Raw genomic sequence first — 14,939 nt, 5'->3', positions numbered from 1 at the left:
CTTAAAAATTAATATTATTCATTATACTTAAAATTTAAATTTTTATTCATTTCAATACTACTAAAAAATTATATTATGTCAGTAAAGTAAGGCTATGATTATGTCACTTTACATTCGATATTCTGACCTTGTAAATTGAAATATTGTGATAATCAGTGATCAAAATACTACGTATTGTTAGTAGAACAATACAAAGTTTTTTTCTTAGCATAAGAAATATTGTGAGTGGCAAAAAATTTTTTTTTTTTTTTCAGTGAAGCAAATAGAGTGACCCGACTCTCCAATAATTATCAATCTAGTCAATATTTTTTTTGCAAATAAAAAAGATATGATTGTGTTTAATACTTTGACCAGTAATCAGAATTTCGGGTAATCGAATTATTCCCGGAAGTTCACTCAGTTATTCTCTTTTTCAAGCCTCGTCATTTCATGTTTAACGTTTCTATCTACATGTACAATACATATATGCACGGGATATGTCTGACGATGCGGGTAGATGAAAGAGCTAGTTCACATTCACGTTCAAAGAGTTTAAAATTTTATAATGAGATAAAATATTTTAGTTAATTTTTTTGTATTAATATTGCTTGAAAAATTGCATGTACAATGAATTAATATCGTACAACTTTATGAATTCCGGGAAAATGAAAATTTTAAAATTAAACAAATTAAAGTAAATTTATTTTATGTGACGTTAATTTAATTCTGGCAATTTATAATATTCTTGACGTGATGACTGTGAAATTCGTTCCTGCTTAAATCCTTATGAAGATAAAAACGAACTAGGTAGAAAGGTCTGATTAATGGTTGAGAAATGTAAATGGAGTTTGCGGGGCGGATGTCGTATAGTCCCAACCGGATAATACCGTCTCCATAGTTGCTATGGTGGACTAAAAACTCGTCCTCGTGGCAAAAAACCCTTAGAAATATATCGTAGATCATTTCCCTTGCTAAATTCGAGGCATAAAAATGACCAAGCGTACTGGTCTCGTACCTACCAAAAACTCGAGTAGACCCTCTATATTGTGTCACGCCCACACACCAGTACGCCGATGAGTATAAATGAGGGAATCTACAAAACTATACTACTATCCTGTTTTATGTACCCGCACTCTAGTCATAGGGTTGTACGGGAACAAGCAACGGCTAATACTCGCGACTAAAAAATGCCCGCAAATTTGTTTGAGGGCAAACGCTGGAGGGTGAATGGGTGGAGTGTGAGTTAAAAAAATAAAAATTGAAGAATTCGAGTGAAAACCACTACATAAAAAATAACATTATATAAAATAGAGAAAAAAATATTGTTATTGTTTATTTCTCGATTCTCCAGGATAAACAGAAAGAACCAGAACTAATCTACAATTTTAATCGATAGCTAATATTCTTTAGCGTTGTTCAAGAACAATAGAGCTTTTTTTTATCGACTCATTTTCTTATAATTTCAATGTTCTCCATTATTATGTAACAAAGATTTAATATTTTTCCAACTCGACGGCGGAGACGTCGAGCAAAATAGAGCCTTGTCCAGATCACCCAAAATGAATTAAAATACGCATAGAGGACTTAGGAGGTGCTCTCAGCCTCCTAAGCAACGCTTTAGCTGCAACTCAGGCTAGGTTAGTTTTCAGGGAAATAACAAACCCTTTATGTTCAGGGCCGATCTGCAGGCATCCGTGGGGAAAGAAAAATATAATAGTAGTAGGAAAGAGAAAGAGAAAAAATAAAATATAGAATTCAGAAATATTAGTAAATAAAATAGCAAAGATAAATAATTGGTAAAAATCAAACTATTTATTACAAATTCAAGCTACTTAACTCTAAGTCCAGAGTCGAACTCCTTTGTCGGATAGACTGTATAATAATGATAATAATACTGTTTAAAATTATTTACAAAATATTGGCCTCAATCTCCAGAAGACCGTTTACTGTCGGATAACGATATTCCTAAATCACTAGAAATCGTATCTTACAGTTATTTCATTGAGATAAGTCCAAATTCCTTCGTTGGGTTACCTCAAACAAATATAATTATAAATGTAAAACTATACTGGCCGGGACAGGTACTTAAGACACCCTTTACTTGCTACACGGGAAAAACAAGATTTAACTGGTTTCCATGTCAGATGGAACCTAGTTCTATCTATAGTGAAAGATTGTACAGATGGTAACTACTTCTATGTAGATTGTAGTGGGGACAATCTCAGATTGAACTGAATCATCAGGAAAACTCGAACAAGGACACCAGATGCACACTTGACTTACATGAATGCAGATTCCTGCGTGTCTCGCAATTTTCTTCGCCGTGAAAATGTCTGAAGCCACGAGGGCCTCTCAAACCATTTGCCAAAATTAATCGTCTCTTTACTCGCGATCGATAGTACAGGGCATCGCGATCGATAGTACCCGTACGAACAAGAGCTACGATCTATTATCGATTACCAATATTATGCTTTTGCATTTATTTTGTTACCTGTCCCGATACTCATCGTGGGACCTTGAAACTTGAATGATGTAACAAGCTTATAATATGGCAAAGACTTACGGGGACATATACATACAATATTAATAAACAGTTCAATATATAAACCTCTGAAATCAATACAAGCTTAACACCTAAGAACTAATAACAATAATATAATAATTGTTAAATTCAAATTAATGATCAATACGATCTAATGAATAAATTAATACAAAATAATAAAAGTGAGAGACACACCGAGTGTGAATCTGTTACCAAATCTAGGTGCAGCGAGGGATGCACACGGAGAATAAAAATCCTCGTGACAATTGAAAGTTCACCAAGAAAATAAGTCTTAATAATCTGTATCTCAGGGCTCGTTACTTTTTTGGCTGCAGAGAAATAATCTTGAAACAATAAATTTATTTCGAAGAATACTAGTTATCTTGCTTAAGGAATTTTTTTTTTATTCTAAACTATTAAACTAAGATGTTCATTCTCTCGAGCTAAAAATAATTTTTCTCTCTTTTAAAAACTTAATATTTTTGTTTCAACTTGTACTTTCTCTGTTTAAAATGTTATCGGTTCAACTTGAAAAAATAAAATTTCCATTGCAAACATTTTTGATCCAACAAAACCCAAAACTTGTCTCAGATTTTATTGATGTTGTAGAAAGTAAAAAAATCTGACAATCAAAAAAGCCGGTGTTGATTTAAACTAATGATACTGCCTCATTTCATTTAAAAAAAAGTGTGCGTACTTATATACACGTGTCAGAAGTTATACTTCTTTGGCGTCAGAAAAAGAATTAAAAAAAAAAAAAAAGCAAAAATGATCAAAGAAAAATGTTAAAAACAATCAAAAAGGTTTTCTTACAGTAAACATAATCTATACTGTATAATTATAAAATCATTAATTATCATATGAATTTAATTCAATGTTATTTAAGATTTTTTTGAATCGACTAATTTTGAAATCGCAAAGTTCGAATAGTTTACAATTGATAATTATAAAATATTCTAATTATTTATTGAAAATATATATTTCTTATAAGATAGTTTATTATTTATTATTTAACCTCGTGGTAATATATTTTTAATTTATGTTTCTTCAAAAATAATATTAATTACATGTATTAAAAGACTTACAAATATTGTAGTACAAAACTAGATTTTATTTCTAAGAAAATTTCGGAAAGTTATTAAAATGGTCTATAATATAAATTTAAAAAAATATGAGTAGAATTACTAGATTCGATAAACAAAATGATCAAGTCTGTATTAAAAATTATGAACTCAATGGAAAGATGCCAAAATATAATAGGTACTACAATATTTATATTTTAGTTTAAATATTTTAATTCATGAAATTATTATTATTTTTGAAAAAACATTAATAAAAAGAAATTACCAAGTTAAAAAAAAAAAAATAAAATATTTCATTGACCATTTCTTAGAATTTATTATCAATATGAATAATATATTTAATATAAAATAATATTTCTGTTGAATTTGAAAATAACAACGTTTCTTTTTTGTGACAATACTTGATGACTAGCCTGTATATGAGAACTTCGTCAGTAAAAGAAATTTACATTTTTAATCATATTTGATGGCCAATTTCTTCATGTTGCTTTTTTGGGACATCATGCGCGCGCAGCTCACAAATTTCACTCTCATCCAAATGCGCTAAAAGAAGTATAACTTCTAAAAAAATTTTTTTTGGGAAAAATATAAATTTATTTTATTTAAAAGTATACGGAGAAAATTGAATGTTTGTAATTATTTTCGTTCTCTTATAACAGTTACTATTGTTTTAGTCTTAGAATATTATTGACTAAAATTTCATTATAGTAGGAGTTACCAGCATAATAATAATTGTTACCAACTATAACGATATTATATTAGTCAATAACATTGCAAAACTAGTAACTAATACAGAAAGTTCTGACTTCTAATGGAGAATTCTATCCTCTTCATTTGAAAGTTATAATTTCAAGTTTTAATCTTTTAAATCAAAGTAAAGTTTTTTTTTTCAATGTAGAGTTATAAAAAATCTAAGCTTACAGTTGCCAATCTTTTGTTTCGCTAAGTTTAAACTGATATTTTTTTGTTCTTTTAAAATGATTCAATCAAATTTCACAGATTTATTTTAAAAAGTTTATTTTTTAATAAAAAAAAATTTTTAATTTCACATTATCATTTATTTTCAATAAATGTTCTCAAGAACTGTAAGTGCTTATAATTTTTGTTTTGCAAGGATAAATGGTCGCAAAATTATCGAAATGTCTTAGAACTTGATGCTTGATCATGAAAAATAAAAATAGTTTTAGTTTTAAATATTAAGATCTCTACAATCGTAATTAAAATTCTATTGAACATAATAAATTAATTAATATTAAATTAATCAATTAACAATAGCATTAGGACATGTCTATTCATACAAAGAAAGTCCTGATAAATCTACGTCGCGTGAATGTAAGGCCCTTAAATCTACGCTGCGTGGATTTATCAGGACTTTTTTACGAGTGAATAGACACTTCTATAGCATTATTGCGTTTTATTTACTTGAATAGAATAACAAAAAAAAAAAAGAAAAAAACAATTAGTAGTAAATAAAAACTTTTTACTTTCTCAACTAACAAATTATCGACAAAATATTATCAACTTAAAACATTCGCTGAAAAAAGTATCGTCTCTTTAGTTGTTAGTATAGATTTAACAGATGAAGTAGATTAAGAATTTCCAGTAAATCCACTTTGAGAATCGTAACTAATTTACACACAGTTTACTGTTAATAACGGCCTCGGTACTATTTTGCAATTAGAGTATTCCTTAATCCAAGTAAACCTGTATGGCATTAAATACCCATATATTCATAAAAGTATATTTCTGTGGAACTAGAAAATTCATTCGTAAACAATTTTAATTTTGCAAACAATACAACTTCTTCTTGATTTTTGAAACGATTGTAGATTTTTGATAAATTAAAACTTAAGTTTTTAAAAATTTTTTTTTGGAAACTACTCTTAAACTATGCAGTCGATAAAAATGAAAATCGAGGTAAAAGGAAGAATGTGATCCAAGTGAATGCTCCTTCATATAAAAACGAAAAAGGTAATTTTCTTGTGGAAGGACGTGAAACGTAAATCTGGCTTGCCACATTGAGAATTCCCCACAGAATAAACATTGTGAACATAGAGAACTTTACAGGATAAAAAATAAGCAAATAAACATAAACTGTACATTGTATTCTACAGAAAAAAAAAAAGATATATATGAGCAAGAGACAGAGAGGTGTACTGGTAACTTACACTTATTTTAATTCACGGTACCTCTGTCGAAAGAGACTCCTCTGGGAGAAAACTTGCATTAGTCTCATTTGTTTCTCTTAATGTTCTCAAGCTTGCTTCCTTTTTATGCTATCGTTTCCTCCTCATGGATGCTGCAGTTGAAAATCTGAATCTTATTCGCAAAAAATATATTGTTCCTCATTAGAAATAATTTTTTTTTAAATATTGAATTTATTTAATCGAAAGTAGGCAGCTGTTTTCCACAATCACGTTTCATCGTGTCATATTTCGAAAGTAATTATGAAAAATTAATTGCCGCACTTTTTTACGGGAGTAGTGAGCCATGCGATCGATTCGTAATATACTATATATGCCACATATATCTATACGGGTATTATCGATACCATTTACTTATTTATTATCATTACGAATTCTTTGAAAGTAATGACATAGAATGGAAATTTAGTGTGAATGATTCATGCATTCAATAAAGATTTACATTTATTAAAAATTTCTTTTATTTTGCGGTCCTGAGCTACAATTCATAAATGAAACTGAAGAAAATTTTTTTATTCTAAAAAAGCACTTTATTGTTTTCAAACAAGACGTAATCGTCTCACGATCTAATTAGTTATAATCAGCTGTTTTTCTTTTTCATTTGATGAAAAGTTTTCTTAGAATACAACTCATTACAACGTGAGTATCGGTTTATAATTTTTTTTTCTTGGCTTGATGAACTGAGATGATATTGACTTGTTTACAATATCTTAATCACTCAAACCAAAAAATTATGAGATTCTTACAATTTTCTTCATCACCAAAAAAAAACAGTCTGACATCATTTTCGAAACTTGTTGAAGCAAAAACTTCGTTTTTCTTATGAATGCAGATTTTATTCCTATGTGATATTAGCTGATAACATTTTGAACCAAGAAACTATTACTTTAAATAAAAACATAAGGTTTTTCCCCGAAAAGAAAATTATACTTTTAGTTTTATGAAATAATTTATAATCCAAGATAATAGCTTTTCTTAGAAAGACAATTGATTTTCTTTAAAAATAAATTATTTTTCGAAGTTTTTTCTTTCGTAACAAGTTTGTTTCTCTATCAGCTTACTAAATTGTTATAAAGATTATTGAACAATAAGTATTTGAAATCTTATTTCTGTAGAAAAAAAATTCATAAGATTTTTTTCGTAAAGGAAATGGTTTTGTAGTAAACAAACGCAGATAATCATTGGACTTTATTCTATTTCCGATTTATTGGGATAACTGAAAACTTTGGGTCTGAAAAAATTCGATAAGGTCAGAAGACAATAAGAGACTAACAAGAAGTCGCGAATAAAATATATAGAAAGAAAAAGAATGGGTGGAAATATGGTGGTTAATAAAATGAATGTTCTGTCAGTAACAGCGGCTTCTTGCCAAGAACGTACCGCTTACTAATATGCCTGGTTGAAGGGAATATTTACGAGACCGGAAGAGAGTGAAAACATTTATGTGTATATAGTAACCTCGTGTGAGGGAGAAAACCGGTGGTGCTTCATCGTTCGAGGTTGCAATTGATTTTCATCTTTTTCCAGTCCTTCCATCCGATTTTAATTGGCTTTACTCTTGTTATTGTATTGGTTCTCCGGTAAAGCTTGATTATGCAATCCTTCAACTTCTTTCTTCGGTAAAAAAGGACGATGAGTATTTAGATCTATCGTCATCCTAATAAATAAATTTGTCATTTAAAAATTATTCTGAATGTAGTCTCAAGTCATATCAAATATAATATTATGAGACAAAAAAGATCTCAAGGAAAATAATTGTTTGTAATAAATTTATATCTTAAAAAAAAAAAAAAAAAAAAAAACGAGGCCATCAACTTTCTATCTGCCAATGAACTTTAATAACCAGATAAAAATACCTTTAATACTTTAAGTTTAAAAAATTTTTTACTCAGTATTGCTGGGTACCGTATTTAAAAGTAGCCTAGCCTCTTGTACCTCATACTTTTTCTCTTTAAGTTGTTTTTTTTTGTGTAAGGGCGGTGGCAAAGTGTCACGTTTGCGTCCGCCATTTTGCGCGCTTCGAAGGGTTGTCCGCGCTCTCAGCCCAGGCAACCCCTGAATTTACTCTAATTACTTTTCCCCAGCACTGTACGTCGCGAAAATGTTATTGGTAGCAACAAAGAGAACGAGATACAAAAATTCAAAATGTACGTGTTATTTTTAAATTATCTTATCCTTCATAAGTTTTAACTTTTAACAAAAAACACTATTCGTGTACTGATGAATATATATAATGCATATCAAAATATTTCATCGCTAATATACTTTTTATTTTTGACCAATAAATTTTTTTCAATAAACGTTGAATTTTTATTTGATCAAATTAATAGTTAAACCGAATATTCAAACTGCCAAAAGCTATTTGTTTTGTTTTTTATTATTTTTTTTAATATTTCAGTGCCACGCATTTATTTGAATATTCTATTTTCTTACATTAAATAATTTTCATATTAAATGCGATAATTTTTTTAAAATAATATTGATATCATGTATCATGATATTATTTCTGTAGAGATAATTTTTAAATATGAAATACTTTGTAGCAATCAATCATGGTAACACAAGAACTGTATTGAACTTAAGATATAATATTTTTAGAGTGTTGTATATTCTTGTATTTAGATGGTGTTCCAGTAGAAAAATCAATAAACTCATCCAGCAGTAGAAAAATCGACGCTCGGTCTGCCGTCGGACGCCATGATTTAAAATGGTACCACTAATACCGTCGTTCAAAGTAAAATTCAACTTTTGATTATTAATTATTTTGTCGGAAAAATTATTTACATTTAATGTCATTACATGTGATATTCTCAATTCTACGATATTATATATAAATTAGTTACAATTTTTGTGTCTGGCTGTAAGCAATCTTAAAAAGAAGATTTAATGTATCAGATCATTTTGAAGGATGAACAATTTTACACAGAAAAAAAATGTTTATTTAATCCAAGAAAACTCTCAGGAAAACCTAAGCTATTTTGGAGATCGAAGAAATTTTCTTGAAACAAAAAAATTCGATTTCAACTAAAATAATTGCGGTTTTACTATATATTTTTGTACAGAATCCAGAAAATCGATTCTTCAATAATAACACTTTTCTTTCAAAGTAGAATTTTTCAAATTATCTAGTTTTTTATGAACCGATAATACTTAATTATTTTCATCGTCAATACTTGACGTAATTTAAAACAAATAGTTTTAATACCATTTAGAAGTATTTTTAAAAAAGACCTTCAAGTTTTATAAAATAATCAACGTGTATATATCATTTAAAATCATAAAGCAATGCAGAAAATGTACAGCTTTTTGTTAGAAGTAAAATCTTGCTTGTAAAAGCCCTAATATAGAGATTTAAATCATAAGAACCTTGCTGAATACACAAAATTCTCTTCTGTTTACAGAGAAGCTTTCCCATTTGGTTAGAACTCAATACAAATTCAGAGGGAGAAAAAGAAGAGCCAGATGCCAGAGGAGACGTGGTTTTGTACGCGGGTGGCCATAAATGCTAAAATGCTAAATGATCTGGGTTCGTTAATGCTACAGCGAATGTTGATAGGTTGGCGCTTTAGAAGCCTTTGCAGAAAGATGGCCGGTCTCCCAATTCAAACCCTTTCCATTGTTCTTTGTCGACATTGGGCATTTTGAAATATTATACGACCTATGGTATCGTTGAAATTATGTCCAGCAAACAATGAGATATCATGCTGACTGCCTTTGTTGACGCTGAATTTTACGGATAATTTTTAATTAATTCGTTTTCCCGGGTTTGCCAAGTAACGCGTCGCTACCACCTTCCCCTGCGACCCCTTTATCAGAGTTAATGTTACCGTTACTACTTCAAGAGTATGTATGAGTACACGCTTTACCCAGAACATGCTCTTTTATCTAATTATTAATTTGTATTATATATTTTTTTTTATTTCATTTTAATGCTTATTTAGTTTACTAATACGAGCTAATTTTACGTTTATGCGAATTTATAATACACTGAAAAAAAAAGTTCTTGACTGGAGTGTAAATTTTCTTGGCTCAAGAAAATATCAAGGAAGATTGAAAATTTCTTGAATGAAGTCAAAGTCTCTTGAGACAAGATAAATTTCTTGAGCCAAAAAAATTTCTTCTTGCTCCAAAATAACTTTTGTTTTCCTTAAAATTTTCTTGGCGCAAGAAATTTATTTTTTGTGTGTAGTGATTTTGTAAGCTTCAATAATTTATATTTTTTATTTTATCGCTTTACTTGTTTTTAAATCTATCTCAACGTTATTAAAAGCATACTTGTTCAATGTGAACTTTGAAATGTACACAGAAAGAAAAACTTTTCTGAAAAGAACCAATTTTTATGACTTGAAACAATAATTAGGAAAACAAAAATCACCTTGATTTAAAGCAGAATTTTCTTGCATCAAGATCTTTTTTTTTTTACTTCAAAACAATTTGGATTATCTTAAAAACTTTCTTCATAATGGTAATACTGTTAACTATTTATGTTTATTTAAAACAAGGCGATTGATCAGAGATCAATTTGTAGAGATTGTTCTACATTGATTGTAATTTTTAATGTAGGTATATCAAGCATATACCTACACTGATAAAAAAATTGACTTGACTCAAGAGCCAAACTCTTGAACCAAGAATTCCATTTTGAAGAAAATCATTTTCTTGAGTCAAGAGAAGAAATTCTTGCAACAAGAAAATTTTCTTAAACCAAGAATAATTTTTTAGCTCAAGAATTTATTCTTTTGACTCAAGAAAATTGTTTTCTTCAAAATGGAATTCTTGGTTCAAGAGTTTGGCTCTTGAGTCAAGTCAATTTTTTTATCAGTGTACATTGTGTGTTACACAAATTACAGCATGATTACGATCTTTGACACAGACACTTTGCTTAATTCTCATCTGAAATTATCCTATTTTATCCTTTATCACTGCTCAATAAATTACAATAACTACAAGCAAAGAACAATTTTTTTTTTAATTCTTTAGTAGAACATATCAATTATTTAGTATTACATATATTTCTTTTAACCAGAAATATTTTTCATCACGTAAATTATCATAACAAACTTTGAAGGTACAATTTGCAGTGATACTCTGTACATTTTTTTTTAATATCAATACCCAGATTGAAATACAGTCGAGTTTCGTTATGAGTCCTATTAGTTTCTCTCTCATATTAACGCGAGTCTGGTTAAAAAAAGAAGAAAAAGTCAGATTAAAATTCTGAAAAAATATCTGTCGAATAAGCTGGTCCACAGATTGAAGAATGAAGTTTAATCATAAAAAAATCGATAATTTAATTCAAATAGGAATTCCGTTGAGTCAAACTGTGGTTGCGGAATAACCAGCCGACGGGTATCGTATTTTCATTATAAAACTATTTACTTTATTCTCTTTTCAACTTCAAATTTTGAAAAAAAAAAAAATTATTATTCATTGATGAACGAATAGTTTTAAAACTTTTCATAAAATATCATCACGATGTTAATCATAATTAATAACTTGTCATTCACTATGCAATAGTACTCATTTTCTGCGGTAGAAGATAAATTATAAAACCTTTAATTTCAGTCTTATTTGTTGAATAAATTGTTTAATTTCAAAGATCAATTTTTATCTTATACTGTTTAAGCCAATTGATTGATTGAAATTACACTGATAGAAAAACAATCTTGATTCAAGAAACTTTTTTTCTTCAAAATTTGAACTCTTGAAACTAGATATAGATATATTTCTTTCAAGAATTTTTGTCTCTTGGTTCAAGATAGGCGATAACATTGATTCAATATGTTACCGACTTGTGTTAAAAATTGCTTTTTTTGTGAGTCATTAATTTACTTATTTCCAAGAAATAATTTTTTTTGGGTACAACAATTAAAGACGATTTAGTTTTTTAAATATACTTTGATGAATTATTTTAAGTTTTTTAAACGATAATGTTATTTTGGTTGAAAAACTAAATGTATCAATTGAAGATAATATAGCTCTTAAGCCAAGAAAATCTAAATCAAGACAAGAAATTCTTAAAGCAAAATAATCATTTGTCTTTCAAAATAAATTCTTTGATTAAGAAAATATCTCTTGAGTCAACATAAATTTTCTATCAGTGTATGTATTTAGAAATTTAATTAATCAGTTGAGAAAAAACTGAGATACTGTTTTGATTAAATAATTCTTAATTGGTTTAAAAATGATTTTTTAAAAAATTAATACTTTACTAATATTGGTTCACGTTAATTAAATCGAGTATTGTAAGAGTGGTTATTTTTCAAATAAATTGTTAGAATTTTATAGATTCTTTGTATAAAAAAAAATAAACATCAGCAATTTGAATATTTACACCATTTTAATATATATTTGAAGAAGTTCTAATATTGAATGTTAAATAGGTTTATAAAATATTTTATTATGTTGAATCCAGTAGAAGAGTTCTTTATCCAATTAATTTTTCTTGGTTTAAGTAAATTTTCCTCGATTCAGTAGATAAAATAACATCATTTAAGAAAAAAAAAATTTTTTTTCCAAAAAACCTTACTGAGAGACTTATTAATGATTGTTATATTTTAATCTCAGAAAGAATCAGTGTTCATCGAAAAGAGTTTTAGAGATAAAAAAATGTACTTTTTTGATTTGGCTGACAACAAGTAAGTAAACATGTATAAATATTTTTAAATCGAAATATAAGTGTGATTTCAAAAAATTGTTAAATATATATTTTTAGTTTAGTAGGAATGACTGACAAACTATTTATTTCAAACAAAAATTTATATAAAAAATGTATGCTTTGTGAAATGAATATTGATGTAAATTCTGCTCAGAATAAATAAAAAATATCACATCAATTAATAATCAATGAAAAAATGTGAGTATTTGTTTTTTTAATAATGATTTTTAAACTTGATTAAAAAAAATATCGTAAATAAAATACTTGTATAAAGGGACGATAGATTTTAAAAAATAATCCGTAAAATAATTATGTAATGGATTAAATATTTTATTGACTAAAATTTATTGTCAATAATTTATAAGAGTGTAAGAGAAAAAAATGTTTTTTTATACATTGTACGATGTTAACAGATGAGCTGTAATTATAATTATTGACTATAATGATAATATTTATAATGTACGCAATTGTAAATAAGAGTGAATTACACTTTCAGTTTTGCAGAGCATGTAGAAAAATGTATGAAAGTCGGTATTGTTTTTTGGCACTGACGCGGGACACAACAAACGATCACATTGTCTAACACTAGTACATGAATGCTTCAGTACAATAGAAGTTTTCATTCAACCCAATTGAAATTGAAAGTATGGATTTTAATGAAAACAAGGTAGATGAACTGCCGAAAAATTAACTAATGATGATAGACTTGTGGTTATTTACTTTTTGTAGTTTAAACACGATTATCGGTAATTTAATTTTGTTATACATTTTATACAATTTTAACGCCGAATAACACTAACAAGTTATACAATTATATAATAACAAACTTTTTAATACTTGATAAATTTTTAAAACTTTGATCCACTGTTAACACTTTAACGTCTGAAAATCAAATGTTCCAACAAGAACGAGTGCACTGTAAAATATGACACTCGGGTCAATCTGAGGGTCGTCGAGCAGGTTGAGAGGTCGAATCGTGGGACCCAAGGGGTATGATCTGTACGACGGTGGGCCTATCCCTTTCAAAACTTCCAAGAGTAGGAACCTGTTCATTTCTGCATACTAATGAGAAAAGATTCTTCAAACTTGTATCGTCAAATCGGTAAATTTGTGGTACGTGTAACATTTACTTCATTTCTGAATTTCTCAAAATGCTTTTCAAGATAATATATTTTAAATAATTTAATTTCATATGTGATTTTTTTTAACTTCAAAAAAATAGAAAATAATGCAAATTTTGACATAAATATAGGTTTTCTACAATGAATACAAAGTCTATAAAAAGCAATGGATAATCTTACAAAGCCGATAAAAATATTCAGAAAATGTTTCACGTCATACAAATTAATTTTTTAATTAATCTACAGCTCTCTTTTTATGGATAAAAATGAAACATTATTTAATTATCATACATTAAATGATTAAAATTATAATGCGGAAAATTATTTATTTACCTAAAAGAGTCTTTGGTTCATTTTACTTAATAATCGGGATATTATCGGGATATACATTTTTTATTAATTACACAGAAAAATTAAATAGTAAAATTTACTCAGATTCTGGTGATTTTATAGTATTTTAAATGGTGTATTAGACTCTGAGATGGCATTTTATTAAATATTACGACATATAATGTGAAAAAGTATAAAAGCCAACACTCTGAATTTTTATGTTAAAAGAAGTAATTTGTACACTGAAAAAAAAAAAAAAAAAAAAAAAAAAAAAAAATTAACTTGATTTAAATTAAGATCTTTTTGTTTCGATTCACGACATTGAAATTCTTTAAAATTTAAGTTAATTTTTTTTTTTGATTTTTCAGAGTAGCGGTTACTAAATGGTGGTAAGTAAATAACGGCTCTCACTCTTTAAGATTAGAAATTTAGCAAAATGATAAACATTAAAATTGGAATGATTAATTATTACACTTCAACTTTTTCGACATTTACAATTTTTTATCACTTTTTGAAACGCTATTTATTTATTTTTTTTTTTTTTATAAATATTTGATTGTAACATGTGAATGATAAATATCATAAATGATTAAAATCATGATTTTTCTGTTACAAATTTTTTAGAAATCCATTAGTATTTATTTTAGTTTAGTTTTTTTCGGAGTAACTTTTTTACCAAGAATAACTATTAATTTTTATGCCAGTTATTGTTGTTATTAAAAGTAAAAGATGTGTATTATAAATTTGACAAAAACTATATATTAAAATAATATTTCTATTGTATAAATTTTATTTTTGATACTATTTGAAAGCTTGATGACTTATTTAATGCAAAAGGCTTTTTTCAAACATTTTGAGACCGATTCAACAAGTTTTCGGTCATCTATCTATCAAAATTTATCAGTGATTTATTCAATATATCTCAACTGATAGTCGTTTCTTACGTACATGTTTTGAAAGTTTTAAGTTTCTAAGGAAAAAAAGAAAAAAAAATTATTGGTTCTATTCTGAATTTTTGTCTGT

This window comes from Cotesia typhae, unplaced genomic scaffold (assembly GCF_013202065.1).
Source record: "Cotesia typhae breed Kobodo isofemale line unplaced genomic scaffold, CoteBio_Ctyphae contig_5, whole genome shotgun sequence".
Lineage (NCBI taxonomy): Eukaryota > Metazoa > Arthropoda > Insecta > Hymenoptera > Braconidae > Cotesia > Cotesia typhae.
The sequence above is the reverse complement of the archived record's forward strand: the minus strand, read 5'-3'. Positions refer to the sequence as shown.